Below are 12,040 nucleotides of genomic sequence, written 5' to 3'. Positions count from 1 at the left end.
CATGTACCAGAATAGCTAATATAATTTCTTATGGTGGGCAGGCTATCAATGATGGTTCTTTCCTTCCAAGCAACACTATTTCTCTGAAAGTCACCATTTTCTTATTCTCCATTAAGTTAGAAAATAGTTATGAAAATCTCTCAACCCTAAAGTAGGATGCACTATAAGAATATAAGTTTCACTGCTAAAGTCAAATTATTTAAGTTATAGATAAGAAACAAGTGATAAAAGATGCTTAGAAGCCTAATTCTGTGAAGGAAATTCTCTGAAATCAAGAAAACAAATCAAACTTATTAATCAATGGACTGGACACATATTATATTAATTGGCTATGTTAATTTACTCATATTTAACACCTCAAATGTTAAAAATGGCAAACTGGTTTTCAAATACACTGAAGTCTATATGCCAAGAAAACCAGTTATTGCTCTAAGAACATTAGTTGCTTTAAATCATTTTAAAACATATTGAGGATGTGTATGCATGTGTTACACATATTATAAAATATATTCATCATATTGGAGTAGGAAATGGCAACCCACTCCAGTATTCTTGCCTGGAAACCCCCCTGGACAGAGGAGCCTGGTAGGCTACAGTTCATGGGGTCACAAAGAGTCGAACACAACTGAGTGACTGAGCATGAGCAATCACATATTATATAGAATACGTTGTGTGTTGTATATTGTATATTATTTGTTATATATAGCAACATACAATATACGCGTGGTGGCTCAGACAGTCAAGAATCTGCCTGCAATACAGGAGACCCAGGTTCAATCCCTGGGTTGGGAAGATCCCCAGGAGAAAGGAATGGCTACCCATTCCAGTATTCTTGCCTAGAGAATTCCATGGACAGAGTAGACTGGTGGTATATATTATGTTATGTATAAATGTCATAGTTTTATGTTATATATTAAGAAACACTGATAGTGGATTACTCTTGAAATATATATTATATCTAAGCAAAGTTCAAGAGACTCAGCAGGTCTAAGGAGGATACAAAGGCTGTCAGAATGTTGTTATTTTTATTCCGTCCTATTCAAAGAGTCGGACACTACTGAGCGACTGAACTGAACTGAACTGATTCAAGTACAAATATAGTTTTAGAATATTTTTTTCTTATCAAAAAGGACTCCAGGCACATCTTATCATCTGTTGTTCATTGATTACTTTCATTCTGAGAGAAGTATTTGAATTGTGGCAACATCATTAGAATAAACTAGGTGAGATAATTATTTGATTAAAATTTGTTGCTTTATTATCAGAAAGGAAGAAGCCATACTTTTATCTTGCATGAACAGATTGAAATGAAAATATTTAGCTTAGGTAATTTAAATAAAATTAAACTGCTTAGAATATGAAATTTAATCAGTAGTAATTATTATTTTCATCAAAGATAAAGAATAACTAGCCATTTCATGGTAAACGACAATCGAAATGCACAAGTTCAAGTATAAAGGTGCTATCAAAAGCTTTATGCTATACACTATTTCCTTTTCCCTAAAAATATGCATTTTCTATTGATACTGAGTCTGAAAGTAAAAGTCAAGGACACCCTTAAGTATGCATTTCCCAACTCATGAAATGTTCATAAGCAAAGACCCTAAAGAATATGCCATGCAACCCCCTCTCCCTTACAAGTCAAAAAAGAAATTCATAATAGAATTTATGGAAATGATGGTTTTAATGTTGAAGATATATTGATAAAATAATATTTCTTTTCCTTAAACATCTGAAATAATTTAATTCATACTAGAAAAAGAGTAGAAATATTATCATATATTATCAAAAAGAAGCTACTTGTGGATTAAGGTATTCATCAGACAGTATCCACATCTCCTTAGATGTGAAATAGCAGAGGTAGAGACTTCTCATATTTAGAAATTTGGAAATTTTACTGGCTACACTGTGCCATCTCAACATCATTCTCTTTTAGGGACATGTTTTCTCAAAGTCCTTTCCAATTCTTCTCTGTAGCAGATGTTATCCATGTCCTGCCATGTCTCCTTGGCATTTAAATTGTTGCTGCAGGCCAATGGTTTTATGGAAAACAGATCTTTCTCCCTGAGGGCTTTCGCTAGTCATAGGAAGGTGCTTAATCCTTGCATCCATCAGGCCAGAAGTGACTGTTAACGACTGCAGTTGTGGTCCTCAACAAATAATGTATCAAACTGGTGGGCAAAATAACCCAGCTTCTTTATCCTTTGGTTGGAATAACTGTGAGGTGAATTCTACACAAACTCATAGACAGCCCCAGGACAACCAAACCCAAATTGCTTAGTGGCAACTGCTCATGAACACTCCCTGAACTGGCTCTTTCTCTTTGCTGTCTCTCACCCTCTCACATTCCTACCTATGGTTCCTGAGATCACTTCTCAAACTACTGCTCTCAAGACCTGGTCTTGGTGTCTGCTATTAGGGATCTCCAACCTAACACATACCCTTAGACCAAGGAAAGAGAGCTTGCTGTCAATGGCCTCATGCTTTCTAGGGCCTTACATTGAATATCCTCTGGCACTGTCTCTCTGGATGTGCATGGAGTACATGGGCCTGCTGTGACAGGCCCACATGCAGCCCAGACCCATTCATGTTCTGGGTTTCGGGCATGTCACAATTCACAATTCAAAGTGCTTTGATCCCATTTCCAGTGCCTGCACAGGACTCCTCCCTATGTTGATCCTCCTGTTGGAAGACTCCTAGAATTAAAGAATAACTAAGAGGCGGCCACTAAGGGGAAGATATTGACCAAGATTATGTGGGTTAAAGTACCCACAAATTTGTACACAAGGCCTCTTACAATACACGTTAGAGTTGAAGAAAGAGAATGGGGTGGGCACATGCCCAGGGCCCAGCTATCCTGTCTTGTCATGTCTAGCTCAAAATTCTAAGGAGATCAAGAATTCTAAAATCAAACGTGGTCTTCTAGTTTGGTAAAAAGCTTAATTTCTCAAGGTGGAATAATAGATTATATTCTACTTAAAACTTTGTTAGCCTGATTTAACAATTTTAAAATTTTGATATCTGGTACATGGGATCCCATTTGAACTTTTGACCTGGGCATACAAATGTCAGGGACAATCTAGACCTGTCCCTTCCATCCTTAGTCTACTAAATGCAGCTCACTTGGGGCCTTTTCTTTACAGGTGATCCCAGTAACTATGGGAGTTGTCAGGGTTCTGTAATTAAAGATAACCAAATGTATCTAAATTTATCAGATTATAGTTTTTAAATAAAATAAAGGAACATAAACAGTGAATCTCTAATTAAAAAATATCTAATTTTATATAACTTGAGCTACTGAGGAAGTCATTGTAATCTACAGTTTTTAAAATAACCCATAAAAATGGGCATCTAGCACATATGATCTAGCAATCTCCCTCTTGGGCATGTATCTGGAGAAAACTCTAATTTGAAAAGATACATGCACCCCAGTGTTCACAGCCATGCTACTTACAATAGCCAAGATAGGGAAGCAACCTAAGTGCCCATCAACAGTTGAATGGATAAAGAAGATGTGGTGTTAACACACACACACACACACACACACACACACACACACACACACACACACAATGGAATACTATTCAGCCATAAAAAAGAATGAAATAATGCCATTTGCAGCAACATGGATGAATCTAGAAATTATCATACCAAGTGAAGTAAGTCAGACAGAGAAATACAAATATCATGCGATACTACTTATATATATATATATATATATATATATATAGTTTTTTTTTTGAAGTCAAGTTCTTAATCCAATTTAAATTAAGGAGTAAGATTTGATTAGTAGCTTTCAAACATTTCATTTCTTGGCTTGGGGCTGTGTGGGGTAGAGGGGAGTGCGTCTGAACATTACCTAAAACAGAATCTCAATATATAAGACAAATTAACCTAGAGTCAATCTGGTTGAAATAAGATGCTAGAAGCTCCCATTCACTTCTGCAAACTCCAAATAGACAAAACAAAGCACTTTAGAAGAATGTTAAGGCTCTAAGAATATAATTTGATTCGCTGATCTCTTGGGTTTCTTTCCGCTTTAACATTCCATGATTATTTGAAAGTACATCAGAAAAGTGGAAGAGACTAAAAATATAATAAATTGGTCATTATTTTCCACAGCTAATTATATAGGTATATTATTAGCAAACAATAGTCAGAAATTCTTAATTCAGAAAATGAGGTATCAAGAGACAGAATAAATTTATGATAGGAATTCATTAGTAAGATGAACTTATAATAAACAGATATTTATTTGTTGCAAATTAATATATGAGTAATTATGTGTGCTTAGTCACTCAGTCGTTTCGAACTCTTTGAGACTCCATGGACTGTAGGCAGCCAGGCTCCTCTGTTCATGGGGATTCTCCAGGCAAGAATACTGGAGTGGGTTGCCATGCCTTCCTCCAGGGGATCTTCCCAACTCAGGGATCGAACCCAGTCCTCCCACATTGCAGGAGGATTCTTGGGCAAAAACACTCAAAATGATAAAGATCCACACTCAGTTCAGTTCAGTCACAGAGTCATGTTTGACTCTTTGCGACCCCATGGACTGCAGCACACAATGCTTCCCTGTCCATCACCAACTCTCGGAGTTTACTCAAACTCATGTTCATTGAGTTGGTGATGCCATCCAACCATCTCATCCTCTATCGTCCCCTTCTCCTCCTGCCTTCAATCTTTCCCAGCATCAGGGTCTTTTTCAATGAGTAAGTTCTTTGCATCAGGTGACCAAAGTATTGGAGTTTCAGCTTTAGCATCAATCCTTCCAATGAACATTCAGGACTGATTTCCTTTAGGATGGACTGGTTGGATCTCCTTGCAGTCCAAGGGATTCTTAAGAGTTTTCTCCAATAGCACAGTTCAAAAATATCAATTCTTTGGTGCTCGGCTTTCTTTGTAGTCCAACTCTCAGATCCATACCTGACTACTGGAAAAACCATAGCCTTGACTACACGGACCTTTGTTGAGAAAGTAATGTCTCTGCTTTTTAATATGCTGTCTAGGTTGGTCATAACATTCCTTCCAAGGAGTGTCTTTTTATTTCATGGCCGCAATCACCATCTGCAGTGATTTTGGAGCCCAAGAAAATAAAATTTGTCACTGTTTCCATTTTTTCCCTACCTATTTGCCATGAAGTGATGGGACCAGATGCCATGATCTTAGTTTTCTGAATGTTGAGCTTTAAGCCAACTTTTTCACTCTCCTCTTTCACTTTCATCAAGAGGCTTTTTAGTTCTTCTTCACTTTCTGCCATAAGGGTGGTGTCATCTGCATATCTGAGGTTATTGATATTTCTCCTGGCAATCTTGATTCCAGCTTGGGTTTCTTCCAGTCCAGCGTTTCTCATGATGTACTGTGTATATAAGTTAAATAAGCAGGGTGACAATATACAGCCTTGACGTACTCCTTTTCCTATTTGGAACCAGTCTGTTGTTCCATGTCCAGTTCTAACTGTTGCTTCCTGACCTGCATACAGATTTCTCAGGAGGCAGGTCAGGTGGTCTGGTATTCCCATCTCTCTCAGAATTTTCCACAGTTTATTGTGATCTACACAGTCAAAGGCTTTGGCATAGTCAATAAAGCAGAAATAGATATTTTTCTGGAACTCTCTTGCTTTTTCCATGATCCAGCAGATGTTGGCAATTTGATCTCTGGTTCCTCTGCCTTTTCTAAAACCAGCTTAAACATCTGGAAGTTCATGGTTTATGTATTGTTGAAGCCTTTCTTGGAGAATTTTGAGCATTACTTTGCCAGCGTGTGAGATGAGTGCAATTGTACAGTAGTTTGAGCATTCTTTGGCATTGCCTTTCTTTGGGATTGGAATAAAAACTGACCTTTTCCAGTCCTGTAGTCACTGCTCAGTTTTCCTAATTTGCTGGCATAATGAGTGTAGCACTTTAGCATCTTTTAGGATTTGAAATAGCTCAACTGGAATTCCATCACCTCCACTAGATGTGTTGGTAGTGATGCTTCCTAAGGCCAACTTGACTTCACATTCCAGGATGTCTGGCTATAGGTGAGTGATCACACTATCATGATTATCTTGGTCATGAAGATCTTTTTGTACAGTTCTTCTGTGTATTCTTGCCACTTCTTCTTAATATCTTCTGCTTTTTTTAGGTCCATACCATTTCTGCCCTTTATTGAGCCTATCTTTGCATGAAATGTTCCCTTGGTATCTCTAATTTTCTTGAAGAGATCTCTAGTCTTTCCCATTCTATTGGTTTCTTCTATTTCTTGGCACTGATCATTGAGGAAGGCTTTCTTATCTCTCTTTGCTATTCTTTGGAACTCTGCATTCAAATGGGTATATCTTTCCTTTTGGCTTCTCTTGTTTTCACAGCTATTTGTAAAGCCTCCTCAGACAGCCATTTTGCTTTTTTGCATTTTTTTTCTTGGGGATGGTCTTGATCCCCGTCTCCTGTACAATGTCACGAACCTCCATCTTTAGTTCATCAGGAACTCTATCTATCAGATCCAGTCCATTAAATCTATTTCTCACTCCCACTGCATAGTCATAAGGGATTTGATTTAGGTCATACCTGAATGGTCTAGTGGTTTTCCCTACTTTTTTCAATTTAAGTCTGAATTTGGCAATAAGGAGTTCATGATCTGAGCCACAGTCAGCTCCTGGTCTTGTTTTTGCTGACTGTATAGAGCTTCTCCATCTTTGGCTGCAAAGAATATAATCAATCTGATTTCAGTGTCGGCCATCTGGTGATATCCATGTGTAGAGTCTTCTCTTGTGTTGTTGAAAGAGGGTGTTTGCTATGACCAGTGCATTCTCTTAGCAAAACTCTATTAGCCTTTCTCCTGCTTCATTCTGTTACTTCAAGGCCAAATTTGCCTGTTCCTCCAGGTGTTTCTTGACTTCCTACTTTTGCATTCCAGTCCCCTATAATGAAAAGAACATTTCTGGAGGGTATTAGTTCTAGAATGTCTTGTAGGTCTTCATAGATCCGTTCAACTTCAGCTTCTTCAGCATTACTAATTGGGGAATAGACTTGGATTACCATGATAGTGAATGGTTTGCCTTGGAAATGAACAAGCAATGGTGAATGGTGGGTCTTGGAAAATGATACAGACCCACACCTATTACTGACAAATTCAATGTTTGAAATATTGGTTAAAATGGATTTTATAACTTCAAAAGAGTCTAGCTGAATTACTTTTGCTTTTTCATCACAAGGAAGATCTAAAACAATATAATATTTAAGTGTGAAAGAAAAGAGTTAGGAAGAAAGCAGGAAAGGGAAAAAGGGAAAAAAGAAAGGACGGTGGCTAGAAAGTTGGAATTGAGGAAGGAAAATTTGGGGGGATGCTAAGAGAATGACATGTGATCTTCCTTCCTAGCCAACTCCAAATGGCTGAGACGATCGCACTTGCCTCCCCTCCACTTGAAGTTTCTAAGTATCTGTTAGCAGAAAAGACTGGTATGGATTTCTCTGTCAAATTTTACTGAAAGGCAGTATGTACACATTTCCCCAGGTGCCCTAAAGCACAGGTATAAGACCAGAGAGGGATATCAAACTGCTATAATAAGTAAATGGCAAGAACTGCCATTATTTCCAGCATAGCCAAGGTATTAATAGGTTTAATAGGTAGAGGAATACCTAATCTTATTGTGTTGGTCAAGTCGAGAAGAGTCTTACTAATGTCAGTTGGCTTGATCTATCAATTACTGACAGATGTACAATAAAATCTTCTACTCTAAATGTGGATTTGTTCATTTTTTCTTCCATATTTGCTAATTTTTGCTTTGTAAAATTTCAGATTATGTGATCAGGTGGAAATAACTTCAAATTTTTTTTCAACATGGGAGTATTCCCTTTTAAATTAATGATTTGTCTTAAAGTCAACTTATTCCTTTTTTTTTTTTTTTTTTGGCTGCACCATGTGGTTTGTGGGCTCTTAATTCCCTACCAAGGATGGAACCTGGATCTCCAGAGGGAAAGCCCTGAGTCCTAACCACTGGACCACCACAGAATTCCCTAAAGTCTACTTATTTTATATTTATGCCAACTACTCTTTGATTAGTAAATACCTGGCATAAATTTTTAGATATTTTATAAGGCAATTTTATAAACAGCATAAAGCTGTATTTTGTTTTCCACTGTGAAAATATCAACTTTTACATTTATCATGATTAATGACATATTTAATATCTTATTTTGTGATTATTTTATTAATCACTGCTCTTTGATTCCAAGTTTTTCTTCTGAATTCAATTTCCTTTATTCATAAGTAGATCCTCCTTTGTTCTTTTAGCAACTATCTGTGAGTTTTAAATTGTCCCAGTTTTACTATTGAATTGAAAATATTTTTCATTCTTACTCTTGAGTGATATTTTACTGGGATTTAAAATCCTAGGCTGACAGTTAATTTGCTTTAGTACTACAATACCATTGTCTTCTGGCTTCTCTTGTTTCTGTTGGTAATTCTGCCTTCCATATAATTTTTGTTCCTTTGAAAATAATATGTCTTTTCTCTTCACTTTTCAGAATTTCTCTTGTCTTTGCCATTCTACTGTTTCACAATAACCTATTTAAGTGTGAATTTAGGTGTCACTCTTTTACCTTCTAGCATTTAAAAAACAAGTGTGTTTTTCCTTCTTTCATTTGCTTCTATAAATAGGAGAAGGTTATCTTTCCTAAGTAGTCACTGTTACAGGGTCTCACTCCCCTTTCATTTTATAGCAGTCTCTTAGATCTAAATGTGGAGGTAGCTCAATCCATACCCTTGGGACAATTTTCTGTATTAAACAAGCATCAGTGTGTTAGATGTAGGGGGGAACATTTTGTTATATCCACTGGCAATTTTCAAATCACTTAGGAGAAAATTTACATCTTAGAAAAGTTTACAAATGTTCCTATTATTGAATAAACTCTAATCCCACCAACAACATGCACCAAAAATCACTTGGACTTTCCCATCTCTGTCACCACCACCATATCTACATGCTGAAGTCTATACATGCTTATGATAGAAGGATGTTCTACATTTTCCTCTACAGTTACAGTCATTTTAAGTTCAGAGTGTTTGTTTTCTTAAGACAGGTGCAAACAAAGAAGTGTTAATAGAGGATCACCCTGGAAAGCATTTCACATGTATTCATTCATTAGAAAGATATTTTAAAACACCTACTATGTACCAGGAGGAATGCAATTAGGAGGCAGCTTCCTAGTTTTCTGGTAGGTTGCAGACAATAAACTTCTGAGGAAAAGGGAGATCATGGGACTAAAATGTTTCCTCTTTATACCTAATTCATGTTTTAATTGAGCATGAGCCTATGGAAGGTATTAAACGTGTTTTTCAATCAGGCCACATCAGTTCAGTAATTACTGGGAATTCCTCATATGATTTATGCAAATGGGTGGCTCTTATCTTTCCCTTCCCTTGATATTGAATTTCTGAATTTCTGGATGTCTTTACGGATCATTTAATGGAAAATTAGGAGAGAGCCTATCATGGAATTGTAGCTTGCCAGGAAGTCTTTTTCATATAACTTTTTTCAGAAGACAAATTTCCAAAAGAAAAGAACTAAAATAAGATTTCACTTTCTAATTAACCCCTCCATGGGGAAAGAAGCAAGGGATTGCAGAGAGCAAATTAACTGTGTGTTTTGCATTTTCAACTCTGAATACCCTAAACTTTCTTTGTCTTGTACTAAAACAAAACGTTTTGAACAGAGTTGAGTTTTAAATTCTCACAGATTGATTTACTAAGTGTATAAATTAGTCTCAATGAACTTTTAGCAAGCCAATACAAAGTACATTCTCTAGGACTTAGATCAGGGGAAAAGCTTTATACTATTTTTTATTAAATGCTTTCCTAAGTGTACTGCTGCACAGCATATAGCATATGTCCACTATTGAACAGCTAATAGGAAGAATACGAAATGGCTTAAAGTTCACATTTTTCATTATTGCAGGCTTTATGTCCTCCAAAGCTAAAATACAGTAAAAGGCAAAATTGTAAGATATTTATCCAACTGAAAATATCTTATGTTAAAACTATAAGAATAAAAAAGTACACACAGTTGTGGATATTATAATTATTTTGAACTGGTTATGCAAATTATTTAACTTAGACTATATTTTCTTGGATAATATAGGATACAATCACATCTCATTACTGCATGGTGCATAGTAGAAAGAAAGCTGCTAGAGCTGGCAAAAATTCAAGTATTAGGACAGGACATATACTGATAACTGAACAAGCTGTAAAGTCTGACTATCAAAGACAAGTATGGGAAGGCAGCCAGATAAGAAAGGCATTTTAGTCAAGTAATAGTTATGACTGGGATTTTCAAAAGTGGGAAGTTAAATTATAATCAGGTAAGCGGTCCAGTGAACTTCCAGATTTTCAAGCTGGTTTTAGAAAAGGCAGAGGACCCAGAGATGAAATTGCAAACATCTGCTGGATCACTGAAAAAGCAAGCGAGTTCCAGAAAAACATCTGCTTTATTCAGGCTTCCCTTGTGGCTCAGTGGGTAAAGCGTCTGCCTATAATGCGGGAGACCCGGGTTCGATCCCTGGGTCGGGAAGATCCCCCGGAGAAGGAAATGGCAACCCACTCCAGTACTCTTGCCTGGAAAATCCCATGGACTGAGAAGCCTGGTAGGCTACAGTCCATGGGGTCACAAAGAGTCGGACACGACTGAGTGACTTTCCCTTTCCCTTTCCCTGCTTTATTCACTATGCCAAAGCCTTTGACTGTGTGGATCACAATAAACTGTGGGAAATTCTGAAAGAGATGGGAATACCAGACCACCTGACCTGCCTCCTGAGAAACCTGTATGCAGGTCAGGAAGCAACAGTTAGGACTGGACATGGAACAACAGACTGGTTCCAAACAGGAAAAGGAGTACATCAAGGCTGTATATTGTCAACCTGCTTATTGAACTTATATGCAGACTACATCATGAGAAACACTGGGCTGGAGGGAGCACAAGCTGGAATCAAGATTGCCAGGAGAAATATCAATAACCTCAGACACGCAGATGACACCACCCTTATGGCAGAAAGTGAAGAAGAACTAAAAAGCCTCTTGATGAAAGTGAAAGAGAAGAGTGAAAAGGTTGGCTTAAAGCTCAACATTCAGAAAACTAAGATCATGGCATCTGGTCCCATCACTTCATGGCAAATAGATGGGGAAACAGTGGAAACAGTGGCTGACTTTATTTTTCTGGGCTCCCAAATCACTGTGGATGGTGATTGCAGACATGAAATTAAAAGACGCTTACTCCTTGGAAGGAATGTTATGACCAACTTAGACAGCATATTAAAAAGCAGAGACATTACTTTGTCAACAAAGTTCTGTCTAGTCGAGACATTACTTTGTCAACAAAGTTCTGTCTAGTCAAGGCTATGGTTTTTCCAGTAGTCAGGTATGGATATGAGAGCTGGACTATAAAGAAAGCTGAGCACCAAAGAATTGATGCTCTCAAACTATGGTGTTGGAGAAGATCCTTGAGAGTCCCTTGGACTGCAAGGAGATCCAACCAGTCCAACCAGTCCATCCTAAAGGAACCCATCAATCCTGGGTGTTCATTGGAGGGACTGATGCTAAAGCTGAAACTCCAATACTTTGGTCACCTGATGCGGAGAGCTGACTCATTTGAAAAGACCCTGATGCTAGGAAAGATTGAAGGTGGAGGAGAAGGGGACAACAGAGGATGCGATGGTTGGATGGCATCACCGACACAATGGACATGGGTTTTGATGGACTCCGGGAGTTGGTGATAGAAAGAGAGGCCTGGTGTGCTGTGGTTCATGGGGTCGCAAAGAGTCAGACACGACTGAGCGACTGAATTGAGTTGAACTGAAGTGGTCCAGAGAAAACGGGAACTAGCACAGGATGATGTCAGAAGCCAGTCTGCAGTCAAGAAAGACCCCAGATTTCAAGTTCAGGGGCAAGATTCTGGTTTGAGGGGCCTTGGGCAGTCAGAACAAGGATGGATGACACGAAGAGTATACCAGTGCCCAGGGAAGGAGTCTGGCAATGACATACCTGGGTGTTAAGAAATAGAATAGAA

General features: G+C 37.8%; 1 protein-coding gene across 1 annotated transcript in view; it reads right to left on the bottom strand.

The window, feature by feature from the left end:
- CFAP47 (cilia and flagella associated protein 47) overlaps positions 1–12,040 on the bottom strand; it is a 507,991-nt gene that overhangs the window by 177,646 nt on the left and 318,305 nt on the right. The gene's annotated exons all lie outside the window — the stretch shown is intronic.

The sequence above is a fragment of the Ovis aries genome, chromosome X, assembly GCF_016772045.2.
Source record: "Ovis aries strain OAR_USU_Benz2616 breed Rambouillet chromosome X, ARS-UI_Ramb_v3.0, whole genome shotgun sequence".
Lineage (NCBI taxonomy): Eukaryota > Metazoa > Chordata > Mammalia > Artiodactyla > Bovidae > Ovis > Ovis aries.
The sequence above is the reverse complement of the archived record's forward strand: the minus strand, read 5'-3'. Positions and strand labels throughout refer to the sequence as shown.